The 6,708-nt window shown below is 48.3% G+C and overlaps 1 non-coding gene across 1 annotated transcript; it reads right to left on the bottom strand.

The window, feature by feature from the left end:
• Positions 1–3,040: 3,040 nt before the first annotated feature.
• trnat-ugu (transfer RNA threonine (anticodon UGU)) lies at positions 3,041–3,113 on the bottom strand. Its single transcript has one exon. It is a non-coding gene; the product is annotated as a tRNA-Thr (tRNA).
• Between the last annotated feature and the right edge of the window lie 3,595 nt (positions 3,114–6,708).

Below are 6,708 nucleotides of genomic sequence, written 5' to 3'. Positions count from 1 at the left end.
AAGATTCTGTCCAATTAGTCCCACTCCCCCCTGCTCTTTCCCCGTAGCCCTGCGAATGTTTCCACTTCAAGTGTATCTCCCATTCCCCCTTTTCAAAGTTGCTGCTAAACTCAGGAATTCAGGAGAAACTTCTTGACCCAGAGAGTGGTGAGAATGTGGAACTCGCTCCCACAGGGCCTGCTTTGAGACGAGTAGCTGAGATGCATTTACACAGGATTCCATCGGATATACGGCACAGAAAGAGGCCATTCGGCCCAACCAGTCCACGCCGGCGTTTATGCTCCACTCGAGCCTCCTCCCGTCTTTCCTCATCTAAATCTATCAGCGTAACCCTCGATTCCCTTCTCCCTCATCTCCTTGTCCAGCCTCCCCTTAAATACATCGATACTATTCGCTTCAACCACTCCCTGTGGCAGCGAGTTCCACATTCTCACCACTCTCTGGGTAAAGAAGTTTCTCCTGAATTCCCTATTGGATTTCTTGGTGACGATCTTATATTGATGGCCTCTAGTTATGCTCTTCCCCACAAGTGGAAACACTCTCTCTGTATCCACTCTATCAAAACCTTTCATCATTTTAAAGACCTCTATTAGGTCACCCCTCAGCCTTCTTATTTCAAGAGAAAAGAGACCCAGCCTGTTCATCCTTTGCTGATATGTATACCCTCGCATTTCTGGTATCATCCTTGTAAATCTTTTCTGCACCCTCTCCAGTGCCTCGATATCTTTTTTATAATATGGTGACCAGAACTGTACGCAGTTCTCCAAGTGTGGTCTAACCAAGGTTCGACGTTTCGATAGCTTCCCTACTTTTCAATTCTATCCCTCTAGAAATAAACCCTAGTGCTTGGTTTGCTTTTTTTATGGCCTTGCTAACCTGCATCGCAACTTTTAATGATTTGTGTATTTGTACTCCGAGATCCCTTTGTTCCTCTACCCCACCTAGACTCGCACCCTCCAAGTGATAAGTGACCTCCCTATTCTTCCTACCAAAATGTAATACCTCACATTTATCTGTGTTGAACTTCATTTGTCAATTATATGCCCATTCTGCAAGTTAATTAATGTCCTCCTGTAACTTGTTGCCGTCCTCCTCGGTATTGACTATCTCTCTCCGCAATTTTGGTGTCATCCGCAAATTTAGAAATTTCCCGCCCCTCCCCTCCACATCCTCCCCTTCCCTCTCTCTTCCTCCCCTCTCCCTTGACCTTCCTCGCCAACCTCTCCCCCTCCCCCCACCCGCCTCTCCCCTCCCCCACCACTCCCCCTCCAGCCCCCCACCCACTCTCACCCTCCCCCTCCCAGCCCTCCCCATCCCTCTCTCATCCCTCCCCCACTCCCTCCCTCTCTCACCTCTCCCTCCCCTCCCCCTTCCCTTCACATTTATCCATATTATAATCCATCTGCCAAGTTCTCGCCCAATCACTGAGCCTGTCGCGATCCCCTTGAAGCCTCTTCACATCCTCTTCACAACTGACACTGCCACCTAGCTTTGTGTCATCAGCAAATTTGGAAATGTTACATTTAGTCCCCTCATCCAAATCATTGATATAGATTGTGAATAGCTGGGGCCCAAACACCGATCCTTGCGGTACCCACTAGTCACAACCTGCCATCCTGAAAAAGACCCGTTTATCCCTACTCTTTGTTTTCTGTCTGTTAACCAATTCTCAATACATGCTAGTATATTCATCCCAATTCCATGTGCCCTAATGTTGTTCACCAACCTCTTGTGTGGGACCTTATCGAAGGCCTTCTAAAAATCCAGATACACCACATCTATTGCTCCCCTTTGACTACTCCACTAGTTACATCCTCAAAAAACTCCAGTAGGTTTGTCAAACAGGATTTCCCTTTCATAAATCCATGTTGACTCTGCCCAATCTTACTATTAGTTTCTAAGTGCCCAGTTATTGCATCCTTTATAATAGATTCCAGCATTTTCCCAACTACTGATGTGAGGCTAACAGGTCTGTAGTTCCCCGTTTTCTCTCTCCCTCCTTTCTTAAATAGCGGGGTTACATTTGCTGTCCTCCAATCTGCAGGAACCGTTCCAGAATCTATAGAATTTTGGAAGATGACAACCAGTGCGTCCACTATCCCAATGGCCACCTCTTTCAAAATCCTAAGATGTAGGTCATCCGGTCCTTGGGATTTGTCGACTTTTAGTCCCATTAATTTTGCTAGTACTGTTCTTTTAGTAATAATAATAATTTCTTTAAGAACATAAGAAAGAGGAGCAGGAGTCGGCCACTCGGCCCCTCGAGCCTGCTCCGCCATTCAATAAGATCATGGCTGATCATCGACCTCAACTCCACTTTCCCGCCCGATCTCCATATCCCTTAATTCCCCAGGAGTCCAAAATTCTATCGATCTCAGCCTTGAATATTCTCAAAGACTCAGCATCCACAGCCCTCTGGGGCAGAGAATTCCAAAGATTCACAACCCTCTGAGTGAAGAAATTCCTCCTCATCTCGGTCTTAAATGGCCAGCCCCTTATCCTGAGACTGTGACCCCTGGTTCTAGACTCTCCAGCCAGGGGGAAACAGCCTCTCAGCATCTACCCTGTCAATCCCCCTCAGAATCTTGTATGTTTCAATGAGATCACCTCTCATTCTTCTAAACTCCAGGGAGTATCGGCCCATTCTACACAATCTCTCATCATAGGACAGCCCTCTCATCCCAGGAATCAATCTAGGCAGGAAATGTGAAATATCAGTGGGTCTGAGATTTGATATCATGGAGTCGAAGAATGGTTACAGCACAGAAGGAGGCCATTCGGCCCGTCGAGCCCGTGCCGGCTCTCTGCAAGAGCACTTCAGCTCGTCCCACTCCCCCGCAGCCCTGACAATATTGATCCTTCAGGTGCTTATCCAATTCCCTTTTGAAATCCACAATTGAATCTGCTTGGTCACAAACTGGGGCTGGTAAGTGAAACTGCTGTGGGCTGTGTTTAAAGTGCGGAATGAACCGTTTTGGTTGATGGTGTCGACAGTGTCGCTAATTGACGGTGAACTTAGAAAGAGAAGCCAAAATTGAGTAGGCCCCAGTGAGATTTGAACTCACGACCCCTGGTTTACAAGACCAGTGCTCTAACCCCTGAGCTATGGAGCCACCTGTGTCTTAATGACCTATTTTAATCTTACTATTGTTAACAAGGAGGTGGGGCCCAAACAAACATTCACAATGATTCATCGCTGAACATTCACAGAATGATACAGCACACAAGGAGGCCATTCGGCCCACCGTGCCTTTGCCGGCTCTTTGAACGATTCTGTCCAATTAGTCCCACTCCCCCCTGCTCTTTCCCCGTAGCCCTGTGAATGTTTCTACTTCAAGTGTATCTCCCATTCCGCCTTTTCAAAGTTGCTGCTAAACTAAGGAATTCAGGAGAAACTTCTTGACCCAGAGAGTGCTGAGAATGTGGAACTCGCGCGCACAGGGCCTGATTTGAGACGAGTAGCTGAGATGCATTTACACAGGATTCCATCGGATATACGGCACAGAAAGAGGCCATTCGGCCCAACCAGTCCACGACGGCGTTTATGCTCCACTCGAGCCTCCTCCCGTCTTTCCTCATCTAAATCTATCAGCATAACCCTCGATTCCCTTCTCCCTCATCTCCTTGTCCAGCCTCCCCATAAAAACATCTCTACTATTCGCTCCAACCACTCCCTGTTGTAGTGTATGTACCTTTAAGGGGAGAACTACTTTTTACAGCTCCTGTATACTGTAGTACCGGCAGTGCCCACACCTGTATATAAACCCTGAGTAGGGATCTGTACTGTTAGTTTTTGGAGTGACCCTCATCCAGTTAACACCTGTTGATTGTTCCTCTGCAGTCTCTGTCTATTTGTTGAAGGACACCATACATCAAGATTCACGGATTTAACATTGGCGACGAGTTGATTTGAACCTACCTGCAACTCTGCAGAAGAAGGCCGATTCCAGGGGCACGGGCGTCGACCATCCGGCGGAGACTCCAGCGAGATGGGCTGGCAGCAGGTACGGCGCAGACCCTTCCCGGACGGCGGCGGCTGGAGCCGACCGATGGCACAGGGGAAGGCCGAGCAGCGTCGACGGGGTAAGAGAGGGGGTAAAGCGCACAGGGCGCAGCCGGGGTTGAAGACCGAGCGGCGTCAACGAGAGAGGCGCGCAGGAAAACGTGCAGAGCGCGGCCGGTGTTCAAGGGCTGAGCAGCGTCTGCGGGGGAAGAAAGAAAAGCACGGGAGACGCCATTTGAGCTGCAGCGGAGAAGAAGGGAGAGCGCGGGAGACGCCATTTTTGAGCCGCAGCGGAGAAGAAGGGAGAGCGCTGGAGACGCCATTTTTGAGCCGCAGCGGAGAAGAAGGGAGAGCGCGGGAGATGCCATTTTTAGCCAGTCTAACCACACCCAGGGATGCCGAAGAGTGGCAGTGTCACAGCGTTCGACAATGAAGTTGAAGATTGGGCGACAGATGTAGAACGCATAGAAGTGTACTGCAAGGCGAATGAAGTGCCAGATGCCAGGAAAGCACTGGTATTGTTGAATTCCATGGGTGCAAAAACGTATGGGTTACTGCGAAACCTAGTAACCCCAGAGAAGCCGGTGGAAAAGGATTTTGAAAGCATAGTGGCAATCCTACAGGACCACTTGAACCCCACATCGCTGCTGATAGCAGAAAGATTTAAGTTTCACAAAAGGAACCAGCATAAAGATGAAAGTAATGCTGAGTATTTAACGGAACTGCGCAAGCTATCGAAACACTGCCAGTTTGGAACGGGACTAGCAGATACTTTAAGGGACAAGATTGTGTGTGGGCTTCAAAGTGAAGGAATCCAGCAACGGCTTCTATCAGAAAAGGATCTTACGCTGGACAAGGCTTTCAGCATGGCAGTATAACACGAAGCAGCCGCACGGGGCGCTGCAGAGATACAGCGCAGACCGCAAGAATATGGTACAAACGAAATGTCATACAGAACAGAGAAGTGCTATCGCTGCGGCAGAACAACACACGACCACAACGATTACTGGTTCAAAGACAAAGTGTGCAGACAGTGTGGAAAAGTAGGACACATAGCATGAGTCTGCAGGTCGGGAAAGAAAACCAGCAATAAGAAATCTCCAAAAGATAAGTACAAGAAGGTACATAAGTTGACGGAGAATAGTTCAGACTCTGAAAGCAGTGAGCTGAGTTGTCTGAAACTACATAATGTGATCAAAACGGAGGATCACCGAACCATTTGGGTCACTCTCAAGATAGCAGGTGTCCAGGTAAAAATGGAATTGGACACAGGATCAGCCCTAACAGTCATAAACCGAAGGGACTACGAGCAGCTATTCTCACACATACCCTTGAGAGACACAAAAATTATTTTGAAGACGTACACAGGGCAAAAAGTCTACCCCAAAGGAAAAATAAGGGTGACCGTTATATATAACGGTAAGGAAACACCAAAACTAGACCTGTATGTATTGCAAGATGGAGGACCACCATTACTGGGACGTGAATGGATCCAGAAAATACAGCTGGATTGGCATTCCATACAAGCACTGACTGTGGCTGCCAAAAAGGATGATGACGTCACACCTGGGCGACTGTCAAAGATCCTAACCGACATGCAAGAAGTGTTCCAGCAAGGACTCGGAACACTAAAAGGCATGACAGCAACAATTAAAATCGAAGAAAACGCAAGCCCAAAATTTTTTACGGCCAGACCGGTACCTTATGCGATCCGCCCAGCTGTCGAAGCAGAGCTGGAGAGTTTGGAACGTTCAGGAGTACTGTCCAAGGTAGACTGGAGCAAGTGGGCTACACCCATCGTCCCTGTGATGAAAAAGTCATTGAGCAGCACGCCTGGGGAACCAAGGAAGGTTCGCATCTGTGGGGACTTTAAGGTAACAGTGAACCCGATCCTTCACACCGTACAATATCCACTTCTGCGGATTGAAGATATTTTCGCCTCGCTATCTGGAGGGAAACGCTTCACTAAGATTGATCTGGCCCAGGCGTATCTGCAAATGGAGGTAGAAGAAGCATCAAAAAATTACCTCACAATCAACACCCATAAAGGTCTCTACCAATGCAACAGGCTGGTATTCGGGGTAGCATCATCTCTGGCTATTTGGCAAAGGGCAATGGAACAAGTCCTGCAAGGGATCCCAGGGACCCAGTGTTATTTGGACGATATCCTGGTCACGGGCAAAAATGACAGTGATCACCTCGCCAACCTGGAGCAGGTGCTCACTAGATTGAAGGAATATGGGCTCCGAGCTAACCGCCTCAAATGCGAGTTTTTTAAAAAACAGATCTCGTATTGTGGCCATGTTATCGATAAAGAGGGGTTACATAAGTCCCCAGAAAAGATTGAGGCAGTAGTCAAGGCTCCAGCACCGGAAAACGTGTCACAACTGAGGTCGTTCCTCGGGCTGGTAAACTACTACCATAAGTTCTTGCCAAATTTGTCTACAATACTACACCCACTGAACACCCTACTGCAAACTGGAGTGCCATGGAAGTGGAGTGACGAATGTAAACGAGCTTTCCAGAAGAGCAAAACACTAATCACATCGAAATAGGTATTGGCCCATTTCAACCCAGCACTACCAATTCGGTTGGCGTGTGATGCGTCACCCTACGGCATTGGAGCGGTGCTGTCGCACAAATTCTCGGACGGCTCAGAGAGGCCAATAGCCTTTGCGTCACGATCACTAACCTCAGCCGAGCGT

This window comes from Somniosus microcephalus, unplaced genomic scaffold (genome assembly GCF_052327205.1).
Source record: "Somniosus microcephalus isolate GS21.2 unplaced genomic scaffold, FLI_Smic_1.0 unresolved_chr2, whole genome shotgun sequence".
Taxonomy (NCBI): Eukaryota; Metazoa; Chordata; class Chondrichthyes; order Squaliformes; family Somniosidae; genus Somniosus; species Somniosus microcephalus.
This window is presented reverse-complemented; position numbering and strand designations above follow the sequence as displayed.